We start from the raw sequence: 13,896 nt of genomic DNA, 5'->3' as shown, positions 1-13,896 counted from the left end.
TTCTGGTGTAGGCAGTTGAGCAGGTATGTCTACATCTCTGCACTAAAGCCAAGGCTGTAGACGGGAGATTCAGAGTGAGGTCTTGGAGGCAAAGAACCTCTTTTTGCAGGGTTTTGAGTGAAATCAAGTGTTTCATTGTCACCCTGGCTGATATTTTCTTGAAGTTTTTACGTATTAAGTTGATATGTATAGCCACTGTCAGTCTTTCCTTCCAATGGAGATCTTGTATCCCTGACTACCTGCAGTAGATCCTTGAAGGAGGGATCCTGGCTCTCAACCCCTTTAAAACCGGGTGCTGGTTCCACACCAGCTTTCATCAATTCACTTCAGAAGGCATATTTATCAAGCCTGGCCGGCTACACATTTTATGGCTGTTTGTAATGGACCATGGTTCTTGGGTGATGGGGTTCTTCCTTCATGTCGCTGTATGATCTCTTCCCCACTAAGCAGTATCCCCAAAGAGGCTTTATCACCAAACTTTAGTTTTCCTATATCGCTTGATTGTGTTAGGTCTGCATAGTAGGAACATCAAGTCAACACCAAGAAGCCCAGCGAACTCTTCAGTATGCTTTTAGTCAATACAGAACCCCCAAACTAGACTCTGGTGCATGTTCCTTGTTGAGTAGTCTAAATAAAGTGGAGGGGGGTCTTGCCCTGGTGATCTGGTTCTAACCCCCCTCACCACGTTAGCAACCTACCATCTTGCTTGTTCAGAGGCATTTGTCAACCACTATATCATTTAAATCCAGGACGTGCTAGGTCTCTGATATCTTCTACCTGACCCGCCTGACGGAATGAATGAATGAATGAAACAGCACTTACAGAGCGCACAGCTACTCCGGAGAGTGTCCCGGCGCTGATAGGATATCTCCACACCTAACAGCGACGGATACTTCAGTAGCTGAATAGCCAAGTTTTTAATTGCTTCCTGAAAGAGGAAAGTTCCAAAGTGTCCCGAAGTGCCATCGGGAGTTGTTTCCAGGATTGGCCACCCAAATACATGAAAGATCTACCTCCGTTTCTAACCCGGAGGACCCTGGGAATGGTGGTAAGATGGCTGTAGGATGACCGTAGTGTCCTAGGAGTGGCATAATACCATATCCTCCTCCTAAGGTAGATGGTGCCATTTCCATGTAGGGCTTTATGTCCCAAAACCGGTGCCTTGAATTTGATCCTCGTTTTCACAGGTAGCCAAACAGGGCATCTAGGTATGGGGACATATGGGTTCTAGGGGCAAGATTGAGAGTTAGTCTAGCCACCACATTTTGAACCACTTGCAGGCGGTTCAGGAGATATTCTGGCAGACCCAGGGGTTAAGGACATTTCCATAGTTGAGTCTGGATCACTGTTTTCCTTGTATCAGTTGAGAGGAGGGGTAGGAAGTTCCTCGGGGCACATAGCAGCCCTAAGCAGGTGCCCACCAGAGCTGTAATTTGGGTTTTCATGGCCAATGCATTATCAATTTAGATTCTCAAATTTGTCACCGAATTCAGGAGATTGGCCGGAGGGGGTGTATTCTGAGACCACCATAATCTCCAGACCTCGGAAGGTGGGGTTCCGAAGAAAACGATCTCCGATATGCCTGGGTTGCATTTAAGCTGGTTTACAGCGAGCCAAACACCTTTGAGAGGCATACTCTGATGTTCTCACTCTCAAAATGCTGCTTAGGATCAGGAGAGTGTGTCTCAGTTGCACCCATTCTCCTTCGGGAGAGAAGATGTCTGGTCCTGCGGATGTTGTCTTCCACTCAGGGAGTCACCGCTCAGTGCTTCAGTGGCATGGATCCTATGTGTACCACCCCACTTCGGATCGGGCAGTATGTGTTGGCTGCCCCTGCTCTCCTTCAGGTGTGCAGTAGTCAGGTCCTGTCGGCTTCTGCGTCGGCCAAGGGGACTGTGCGGCACGCACCTCATCTGCATGGTTCCTGTGTGCACCGCCCTGCTCTGTCACCAAAGACACAATGCCAGCCAGCTTCCCCGTTACAAGTTATTTTCATGGCGGACCAACAGAGTGTGAGTGCCACAGCATTTTTCCCAGAGAGTGTTGTTCTCGGCCGGAGCACTCTCCTAGGACGCCATTTTGGCTCGGCACCCAAGCTATTCCCCCATGCTTGCAATTGTTGAATCACCAGCATCACTTGCAGATTTATGCCAAACTACCCACAGGTGAGTAAAGGAGAGACCGCTTTATAAAGTCTTAAACTAGATTTGGGGACTTAATTAATTACATTAAGCTGCTATTTTTTATGACGCTGAAACGGTCGGGGGGTGGGAGGCCGGCTGTGAGGGAGAAAGAAAAATCGACCTTTTGAAGATTTTATTTTCAGTAAGTTAAGGCCAAACATCCTTGTGAATATTTTCACTTGTTTTGCTGAAATGGAAATATGTGAAATCACTTTTCTGGAATAATATTTACGATAAAAAGATAATTTTCTACTGGCATATTTGAAAGAAATATCAAAATGTCTCAATTTTATGGCATTGCAAAATAGTGAAGTCTGTCCAGCCGAAGAACCACAAGCTACCAGTTTTTAAGTTTTGCCATTTTATTAATACTGCAACATAGCTGAGTTGCTGACAGGGTGGGACTAGCCGATAGGGCAATCTGGCAGTACTTGAAGGGCTCATCTGATAGGTCAGTGTGTGGATCGGATTTTTGGTTGTTTGTGGGCCTCATTTTACTGTCGATTTCCCTGAAGTTAACACAAAGATTCCATGCAGCAAGCACCAAAGAATGCCGTCTACCATACTTTGCAAACCACCTATACAGAGTGTCTTTACAAGTTGAGAACTGCCCGATTTGCACACGAGTTATTTCACTTATCATTTTTTTGCTGATGGGGCCACTTTTATTTTGGTGCCCGAGCCTACTTTCTGACCCAGTCCGACCCTGGTTGCTGATACACATTTAGATGATGCGCTTATGAACACCGGCACGAGCTCGTAAATCACCCTGTTCCTGGGTTGCAGCCATCCTTTGTCTGCTAAGGTTCTTTGATGGAGAGCCTTGCTTTTAATTCTTGGAAAACAATAGAATATCCTATCCAGATTCTCCAATTATATTTTATTTGTGCATTTTTATGACGCTGCTCTTAAAGCTGGGGCTGGCTCGCTTAGCCCCAAGTAATATATTTGCATGCCATAAAGTAATTTAATATGGCAGGGCAACGCTTGATAGGATTTCAGGCCTTGTACGGAGGGCTGCTATAAGTCTTACAGCGGTGGAAGCTCTCGCTTGAGGAGAGGGAGGCCAAAGAACAAGACTGGGAGAGCGCGACTATAAATAAGCCTTTACAGCCACATTTATTGTAAGCTGTAGTGAATAGACTGTTAGCATAATTGGCTAGAAAGTCATATTTTATATGCGATGGCCGGTCTTGTGCACCCTCGACCGAGTTGGGAGAAGCAGGCCACGTTGCTCGCGGTGTAGTACGCAGGCAGCATGCAGAGGAACAGGCAGGCTGCTCCCCGAATCTGGTGTTTTCGGCCGAGAATTGGAAAACAAGCTCTGGCAAAACCAATAGGTATCGTCTTTGAGACATATTCACTTTGCTAACGGTTTTTAGCAAAGCTGTACAGCATCCCCAGTGCTGGGCAGCATGACGACAGACAGGGCCGGCTTTAGGGCAGTGCGACTGGTGCGCCGCACAGGGCGCTGACCTGTGGAGGGGGGCACCTTGACCTCAGGGAGGCGCGGTGCTTGGCAATATCTTATGATAGGAGAGATGAGAGGTACTTTTGCAGGTGGTAGTGAGAGAATCCGAGAAGGCGGTGATTGAACGTGGTGGCACCAAAAGTGATTGTTGCACCAGGCGCCACCAGCGCTAAAGCCAGCCCTAGCTACAGAAGACACACAGACAAATGAAGGGCGTAATGATTTGGCAGCCATGTCATTTTAAAGGTGCGTGCAGCAAACGTGCGCACACCGACAATTTGATTTAAGCGTTTTTTTGTTTTTTTTTACGAGTTGGACCAGTAAATGAGAAGAAATAAGTAGCTCAAAAGTTGAAAGAAAATCAAAACTGTTTTGATTTTATTTGAAGTGGGGGGGTGGCTTAATCTCACAGAAGGCGCAGGTCACGGGAAGCGACACTGAGGGTGCGGTTGGGAAGAAGCAATACAGGATTTGGGGAGAGAAGCAACAGGTGCGAGAGAGCGCACAGACGGGAAAGCAACATGGGGTAGAAGTACACTGGTGGGAGTGTCACATGATGGAGGCCAGAGGAGAAGCCCTCAGGCATGGGGGGCAACTCAGAGTACAGCTGAAGGAGGGAACTACACAATAGAGTTTTGGAAACCTCATGCCCTCTCATGGAGTGCTTAGTGGAAATGAAATAAAGTAGTCCTAGAAAAGAAAGCAGTGGAAGGACAAAGGGGAGGGACAAACACAAGAAGAGGAAGCCCACATAATCTAACAAGTGAAAAGCAAGTTAATTAGAGTGACAGTTAAGCCAACCAATGTTAAGCAACTCTATGTCCACTGTCAGCTGACACTAGGTCTTTTTGTCGAAAGAGAGCTTGTGTGGTCTGGTTAGAAAGACCTAAAAAGTCTGGGAATTTTTTGATCTTCCATTTTAAAAGGCGAGCAGACATCACGCCGGTGGAGATGTCAAAGCAAGGCCAGATGTATGGTAATAAAAGACTTGACACGTGCTCCAAAATAGAAAAACAAATATATGAATATATGTATCGTAGGTTATTTTTACTGTTCGCTGAATAAATTGTCCCATGATCACCACCAACACTGATCTAGATAACCGTTCTGCCACCTATTGCCTAATGAACAGTCTTGTTACTGCGGTACATATATTTTATAGTAATAACTATAGGATCATCATATTTTTCCAATAGGGAGTAAATTTTGCCTGAGTTACGGGAGTGGTTGCAAAATGTCACTAAGTTGTAAATATTCCTTTCACTGTCCTTGCATGGCAGAGCAAGCGTGGTTCCTCCTGAAGTGTGCTGGGGTATAGTGGGGAGAAAAATCATCCTCTGCTTTGGTGTGCATCATTTGGTTTGCCAAATACTGGAGGCTCGTACTGTACTCGGTAAAAGCAATGTCAAGGGGACATTTTAGGCTAGGCCTGTCCTTTTGTACAGGATGTTTTAAGGAAACAGGCTTTTTCCTGGCTTGATAAAAGGCTGACACTGCAGTTGTGATTTCTAATATTACAAGAGAGGCATAAATTATGGGAATGGTGTTGTCCATATAACAAGGACCTGTGGATTTCATATAGGAAACTAAGAGTCTTACAGGGAACCCATCTGATATTTGTCTGTTAAGTAACTACAAAACATTACCCTCATTGGACTATTATTGTAGGGATGTTCTAATGGTTGTATCACATCCTACATGAGGTATTACTGGGCTAGCAATTCATAAGGCCATACAGTGCCTTTTCAGAGCCCTAGCCTTGTTGTAAGGCTCTGCCCCTCCTGATGTGTAAGTCTTCTTGTAGGAAATGCCTACGAATACAATTTTTGTTAATGATTTAAGTGAAAAGAGCCAAGAAAAATAAAGTACCCAATGTAGGTCAAGAGTCGTAGTGACCGCGACCAAGGTGCAATTTCAGCCCAACTGTAATGTGGCCCAGTTCGTATACACCAAGTGTATAGATCCTGGTGGAAGTCTGCAAGTCAAAAGGTCGAAGACTTTTCGAAGTTCCACCTCAAAAAGGGACTTTGCCACTTTTTCGTAAAAAATCATTGAAATTTCTATTAAGTCCCAAAGCAAAATGGGACTTCGTCACTTTTTGAGAACAAAAACCCTTCCCAAGCTAATCGCTGCTGAAACTGTAGCGATTGCTGTGAAACTGAGCAGCAGCAACTTGAAGTAGCTTGGTCCAGCTTGAGGTTTGGTGATTTCTTTCTGAAAAATTTCAAAGTCCCAACGAAGAATGGTACTCAGTTGTTTGTTTTTTCAGAGGTGCCGAGACCTTTGAGTGGAGGTGAAGCTGACATCGAATCCGATGGTATGGAACTGCTGGTTGAATACTTTTTCTGGAGGGTCCTACTGAAGTTCTGGAGCAAAAGTTTTCAGACAATTCCAGACTTTCTCCTGGTACCCAAACCACCACAGGAGTACAATTCTAAAGACCACAGGACCTCAGGGCAAGGCACTTAGAGACTCTCAAAATGTCAGGCAGAAGCCAACATAAGGGTCCAGTCCAGGTCCAGTTCCTACTGGTCAGCTTGCACTTTAGGGAAAAGTCCTCTTGCAGTTTATTGTGTCCTTGTAGCCACACAGAAGGCTAGTAATGTGACCTTTGGAGTCCACTCGTTTGTCCTGGTTACAAGCAGGAGCAGGGCCAGCTCTTCAGGTCTCAGTACATGTGTCAAATAGAAGGTACAGTCCATCACTCAAAAACAGTTCTGGGGGTAGCTTTCCTCCCACTAGGTTTGGGGCCAACCTGATTATGGGGGCAAAGGTTGTGGACTTTCAAAGTGTCATCTGCTTTCTATTTGTGGCAGGGCAGGCCTCTTTGAAGTTAATTCAATTCCTGGGCCCACCCCACCTGGTTTTCCAGCCAAAGGAGCAAACTCCCCACTCCAAGGCTATTGTCTCTGCTCTACGATCAGTTTTCATGCCTCATTAATCAATAAATTGATTGACAGCTGCTGGAGAGCTAATGTAAATCAGCCTACAGGAGCTTAAGGCAAGGAAAGGGTAACTTTCTAAAAGTTAATTTTCCTACATATTTATAAAAATCCAACCCCACCACTTAATTATGCTTTTAATAAATATTTAAAAGAGTGGCAGAATTATTTTCCTAGCTAGTTCCAAACCAGAGATACACCATTAATATTTTCATCTGTACGCTAGATTTTCTTACAGGACAGCCGGAGCCTTCCACGGTGAAAAAACCTTTTGGGGCCTTCTCACTGTAGGGACATGGTAACATAACATTTCTTCATGTCCCTTATTTTAAAACACTATGCTCACTACCTTGTGGGCTACAAGGCCTCCATAGTGGTGATGTGTGCATAATTAAAAGGAAGGTTTTTCAACGTCAAGAGTTATATTGACAGGTCGGTCTGCAGGTTTAAATTGCAGAAGTCAGGTTACAATTGAGGGCTTGAAATTATCTTTTCCTTCTCCACTCGTGGATGGCACAATAAGTGCTGCAGTTCACAGGTGGCATTAACGTCTTATGGCTAGGTGTACTTTCCACACAATATTCTATGGCCTTATAAGAAAGTTAAATAAGTCACAGGGACTAGCCAATTTGTACATGTCTTACGGGTCAGAACACATATACTGGACACTGAAGAGCAGTGCTCCACTGAGCAGAGTCTAAAAACCAGCTATAAAATTCAGCAAAAAAATAGGATGACTGTATAGGCAATAGTGGAAGAAAAGCAGCTGCTACATCCTTTGATCTTGGTGGAAACAGACCCTTCTTTTCTAGATGCTAAATAATAGTTCTGTACTTCTAGGGTCCATATGGCAAGAGATACAGACATGGGCTTTATCCTTATTTATATGTCATCCTTGGCAGAGGTGGAATGGAAGAAGTTGCAATTGCAGGCCTGGATATAGCAGGCAGCTCTTGTACTGTGATATCACTTCGGCCTACTCTTTTCACAAGCCATCGAGAGCCTTGGGGCATCCTGGCAGAGTAAATCTCCCTTGCTGGACCAGCAGTGATAATATGCCATAAATAGCCCAATTTCCTCCTGTCCAGCAATGAAGATGTTATCAGGTTTTAAATGTCAGGCGTTAAGTAAAGTTTGTCATGAAATCAGCCTGTAAAACTCTGCAGCGTATCCTTCCCATTTAAGACGGGTGGCTATTCTTGGAAAGGTGTTAGATCAGAGCTGGGTTTAAGGATGGGAGAGGCCTAATTACATATGAATAACAAGCATAGCTAAAACCAATGAGTCTTGCCTTTTGAACCTATTGGATTTACCAGTGCTGTTTCTGATGCTCTGCAGCATCTGTAAAAAGCATATTATACCAATACTTTGCAGCGCCAGTCAAAAGACGCAGTGACGCAGCCTGGCCACATTATTTCCTAGGAAAGGGCATGTGTGACGACGTATTCACATGCACACGACTATGAAATAATGAGGGTAGGGAAAACAGAGGAGCAGGTGGAGCATAGGGGAAAAATAAAAATAAAGCTGGGTGGGAGAGGAGGGACAAACGTAGCACGCAATGTAGAGAGCAGCACCGAAGAGAAGAACACGAAAGTGTGCAGCACGTGAGATAGAGAGCAACAAATAGTGCAGTTAGATATTTGGCAGACGGAGAAGCATACAAGGAAGAGAGCTGTGAAAAACATACACAACAAAAAGTAGTACCTTAAAACGTAGCAGTGTGAGGATACGAGTCAGCTCATTAAAATGATGGTACATAGGCTTTGCTCCAGAGAAGGAACAAACAAATGAAAAGGAGGGCAAGCCATCAAACAAGAAGCAAGCAAATAAATGACACAAATGCCAACAAATGGTAAGCAATGGGCGGACTGTAAACCTGTTGCAATTTTGTTTTTGTACACCTACAAAAGGTCTTTCACAACCAAGCAGCTTGCACTGTCTAGTAGGCAAGACCTAAAACGAATACAGCTTTCATCTTACCACCCTTTACTCTGTGTAGAATATCCAACAAGTAGATTAAGATTCTCTGGCCTGTTGAAGATTTGGGCAGCCCGTCCAATGTTAGTCAGCCTCGACACCCCCCCACCCCCGTCTCGTGTATGCTTTGACCTGTCTTGGGTGGATCAAAGATTTACAGGCGCTTAGTGTTGGAGGCACCGAAACAGAGTTTTTTAGCAGCGATTATTGCAGACTAGTGTATTTAGACTCCCAGTTCAGGGGATTATGGACAGCAATGACAATGGGTCTGTGAGATACATGAGCTAGGGTAGGGGCATGTCCTGATCCTATCAGAAGGGCATGTTAGAAAGGACAGGGCTAGGGCATGACACTGAAACAATCGCGGAATATATGTGCTGGGGCAGGGCCAGGTTTTAAAGATATCAAACGGGCATATGAGATAGAATGCTAATCAATATTGTTCTGGGATATGTGAACTGGGGCAAGGACATGCCAATGTAATGATGCTATCTGAGACGCATGTCAAACCGAACAGGAGGACGCCTGATAATTAAGCCCTTTATTAGGTGGGGTAAGAACATGCCTTCACAGTGTTGGAGAACATGTGAGATAGTACAGGGGTGTGCCATGATAACTGATACTGTCCTCGAATATGTGAACTGAGGCAAGGACATGCCATGATAAGGATGCTGTCTGAGGAACATGGCATACAGTACAGGGGCATGATGTGTTGTTTGTGAAATGTAAGCCAGGTAAGGGATACATCACAGTACCTCCCTTCCGTTCCCTTGACCCTTGAGGTGAGAAACATGAGGAAGACAAGAGGGACAAGTAAAGATGGATGTCACAGGTGAAGAGTCTAGGGGAGGGACTCAATGCTCTGAAGCTGTGAATTATACCTTCTTGGGCACGTCCTGGCATGGACGCCTGGCAGGCACAGTGGTGCCGGAGACGAACCTCATGCTCGCTTGGGAAAGAAGCTTGATGAAGGGCTGGCTTCCAAGGTGCGCGCGTGAGGTAGCGGTTTCCTGTTCTTGCGTGCCTCAGTCCTCCGCCGACACGTTTCAGTCTGACAGGATTTAAAGGGCTGACAGCAGCGCGCGGGAGGGAGCCACCGAGGCACGAGACCGATGCGTGAAAGAATAACCGTGTCTTCCTGCAGCCCTGGTCCTTATGGCTCTGAGCTCTTTATCCGTGTTAGGCATGGTAGGTCGGTCCTAGAAACCAAAACGGGTCCGCCGAAAATCCCAGCCGTCCATATGTTTCCAACTGAGACGACAGAGACGGATATCACAGCTAGGAGTCTGGGGGGGAAAGGGAGTATGTGGGCCTAGAGTCCAGGGGCACTAGACAGGCGCTGGATATCGGTTCAGGAACTTCACAGAAACACCCCCAGAGGTCTTTGAAAAAGAAAACAACAAATATTATGTATAAAAAGCTGACTGTCACATTATATAGGATCTAATGCATTCAGTATCGGGCTTACCCTTCACTCTGCACGGGAAAACAAGAGCGAGTTCTATCCGCATCCGGCCTCGTTGCAGCGCTCGAGCACCAGGGTGCTGAGGCAACAGATCGATGTTATGTTGATTGCTCAGTTCATTTGCATCTTGCTTGCCTCCTTCCTCCGCGCGCCCTGACGTCTCATCTTTACAATCGAATGCCCACAATGGAAGGTATTTCAAAGTTCAGCAAGCAAGCCCGCAACCTAGGAAAAGTGTCCCAAAAAATTATAGGAATGGAAAACGATAAGGGAATGGCAAGGGAACCAAAAAGGAAGAACATTACAAAATGCTGGGATGAAAAATCAAGCAGTGAAGAAATGGAAACAACGTGGAATGTTGCCAGGCACCTGCATTTATTGGTGGGAGAGTTACTGTACTGCCACTTCTGCCGTCTTTGAAACCCCCACACTTGTCCTTTCCTCTCACTAAAGGACGTCTGAAAATCCCACCATGGACTCATATATACAAAAACAGTATTTCCTGTGGGATACATTTCATGCGGCCCTGTAAGACACATGGCAGTCCGAAACGGGGATCTCCAACCTTTCTTGAAAAAAGACTCACCTAGGTTTAAAGAGACCATCCTGGGGTACAGTTATTAGTTTTGTAATATTGACCACATCAGATAAGATTACAGTAGTGGTCACCCTATGCAAGATTCTTAGCCGTGATCACCTAAGAGTATAAGGCAGGGCTGCCATCAGTAATGTAGCAAGCATTTCCAATGTCAATAGGCTTGTTTTAAAGGAATGATGTATGGTAATGGGGACCACTACAAATAAATAGTGTGGGAATAGATATATATTTATGTGGAAGCAAAGAACTGTAGATGTAGGTTAAAAGGTCAGGTGATAGTTGCACTGTCAAGCCAGACCTAAAAGCTATGTAGGTTAATAACTGCCCTCCTCCCATCTGTGCTGCTGCCAGAGAAAAATAACATAAATTATCTGGGAAACATCATTTACCCTGCATGCGAAACAATGCATGCCATTACAACAACCGCGTTCTTACATCGCATGCAATTACAATGCAAGCTGTTACAACTACTTGCTGTAGAGGGCTGAAGGTGTGGGATTTAAAATCCAACACCTTCCCTACTGTTGCACAGACTGGAGTTGGAATAGTAAATTATACTATTCCTAAATCCAGCGCGCCCCCTATAGTAAGTCGTTGTAATGACTTGCATTGTAATGCTATGCGATGTAACAACACGGTCGTTGTAATGATCATGTTGTAATGGCATGCGTTCTAAACGCATGTGTTATAACGTGGCCTATTTAAATTATCTTGTTATCTAATACACGTTAATAACATTTCAATGTCTTGTGTGTGCCCCTGAAAGTTCAGGCTTAGATAGCTGGATAAATAAAATAATCACAGCTACGTGGAGGGCAAGCACTTTTTTGTGAAAGCACGCAACTTCTGCCCAATTAAAATGTGTACTCCTGGCTCTCAAAATGTGAGCGGCACCATAAGCCCCTCTCTAGTGATGTTCACAAAATTGTCAATTCGAAATTCCTCTACATCAGTAATACAAAACAACCATAGCTCCAATGCACCAAGGTGCTATTTTTACTGTAGTCTCTACAACACCATATGAATTATCACTCAAATATCAGTTTTAAATATATTTTGGACATTCTGTCATTTGTCTCCATATGTCAACTTTTGAGTTCTGAAAATACACACATTTTTGCCTTAAATAGTCACTTACAATTTTGGTATACATATATTAGTTCAACAAAGCAAAAACCTTTTTATGTAGTAAGCTGGGCTGCACACAGGAAAGCTATCAGTAGCTCACAAACTATATGTTGAAGATGCCTGGTCCCCAATAGTCCCTGAAGCAAACTAGAATTTAATTTTTAAAAGGTAGGGTGAGAAACAACACATTTTTTGGGACAAGGCAAGATGGCCGGACAAGGCAAGATGGCCGCTGACCAGCCGTAGGGAACGGTCGCACTTTTCCCCTCTCCCAGTCACAAGATGCTGTAGTATGCTGAGCGCTTCTGTTTGGTTAGGGCACATATTGGATAGCTTACCGGGGTTCGAGACTCAAGAGGACAAGCTTCCACTATGCCTTATCCTGTCTGTGGTAAAGTCGATGAAGGCTCACTTTCTCCAGAGTTTAAGGGGGCCAGAGACTAGAATGGCGCGAGAGGTCCCAAACCCCTGAAAGAGCGGAAGGAATCCGCGATGCCTAAAGACGCGCAAAAAGATACGGCTGCGGCGGCGCCGACTCCCACCCCGGCCCTGAGAGGCACAGCACAGGCACGAAGGATGGGCACTAAGAACACAGAGGCCCCGGAGGTTGAAGGCGGTGATCGCACTGCTGCAGGGGAAAAATAAATCATCTCCGCTCGAAAGGGGGTTAAGAATCGGCAAAACAATGGTGCTAGAGTTAAAGAAAATGCACTCCGACAGCCTACCTTGTTTGAGTCTTTCCCTATGGCAGTGAAGGATGTTTCACGGAACCTCGAGGCGGACTAAATTGGATACATTGTAGCTCCGGATGAGACACAGATTCAGCGTGTTCCCGGGCTGGCGGAAAGACAAAGACAAAGTAAGCCGATCGATGAACACACTGATGACAGGTTGGAGGCTTCAGGGAACCTCCAGGTGAGCGAGGATGGATACAGTGTATCGGATGAGATTCAGATCCAATGCATTCTTGGGCCGCCGGAGAGACAAAGCAATTTGAGTGGTGAGCATACAAGTGACATAAATCCAATTGGTCGCACACTGCTCAACGCGACTTTGATTCTTGCTCAATACCCTGGCAGAGGCGCACTCGCTGATGCTGACTTCATGAACTACAATGCCTTGGGGTAACACGCTGGTAGGACGAGCAGTGTGAGACCAATTGGATTCATGTTTATATTCAGGCTCCCTTGAGCCGGTGGGGCTGACGAGCTCATGGTTACGCACCTGCGTGCCACGAGCGGTACCGGACCTGAGAACAATTTTTGGCAGCCTACGCAGCAACCCTACACACATGCCTATTCCCTGCTGACAAGAGGTAATGACCTCGAAACACGTGTCCAGGGATGGCCAACGCAACTTTGATTCTTGCTCAATACCCTGGCAGAGGTGCACTCGCTGATGCTGACTTCATGGACCACAATGCCTTGGGGTAACACGCTGGTAGGACGAGCAGTGTGCGACCAATTGGATTCAAGCATACGAGTGACAGGCTGGGTGCTTTGGAGGTGGAGGACCAGGCACGAGTGATTGTCGATAAACGCTTGGGGACCCAGCACGAGTTAGCTGCCCCCACTGCTCACACTGAGACTGAGGCGGGAATACCAGCACCGGAGGCGCAGTTCAGAGTTTTCAAAGCAATCCCGGAGGCACAGGCACAGGTACGAGTAACAATGGAGCATGGCTTAGGGACACAGTGTGCCTCTCTCAACTCCGATGCTGGAGTAGGTGCTCAGGCTGGCTCGAGCCCTGTTACTGGGCGAGAGTCTCTTCCTGCAGGGCCACAATTAATGCCATCCTCAGGAGTAATTACCGCTCCTAAACAGCTAAAGAAGGTGAATTTCCCTGGCCCAGTTCCCGGCTCCCCTAATGATGACTGCTTCTTCTCCCTTAATGATGATTCAGGGTGATCATTATCAAGTGGGGAAAGTTTCACGGGGGATTCAGATTCGGAGTACTCCGCTGTAGAAGGTATTTCGGTACAGAGGGCATCAGCTAATCAGAGGATAAAGTTACAGAAACAGAAAGATGGATCCCAGTCTAAATCAAAGTTGGCAGGAAGCTCATCGCAGGCTGTCAAAAAACTTGACTGGGACTATTCTGCCACGTCTCAGTTGTATCAAGAAGATGGG

This window comes from Triturus cristatus, chromosome 4_1, assembly GCF_964204655.1.
Source record: "Triturus cristatus chromosome 4_1, aTriCri1.1, whole genome shotgun sequence".
Taxonomy (NCBI): Eukaryota; Metazoa; Chordata; class Amphibia; order Caudata; family Salamandridae; genus Triturus; species Triturus cristatus.
This window is presented reverse-complemented; position numbering follows the sequence as displayed.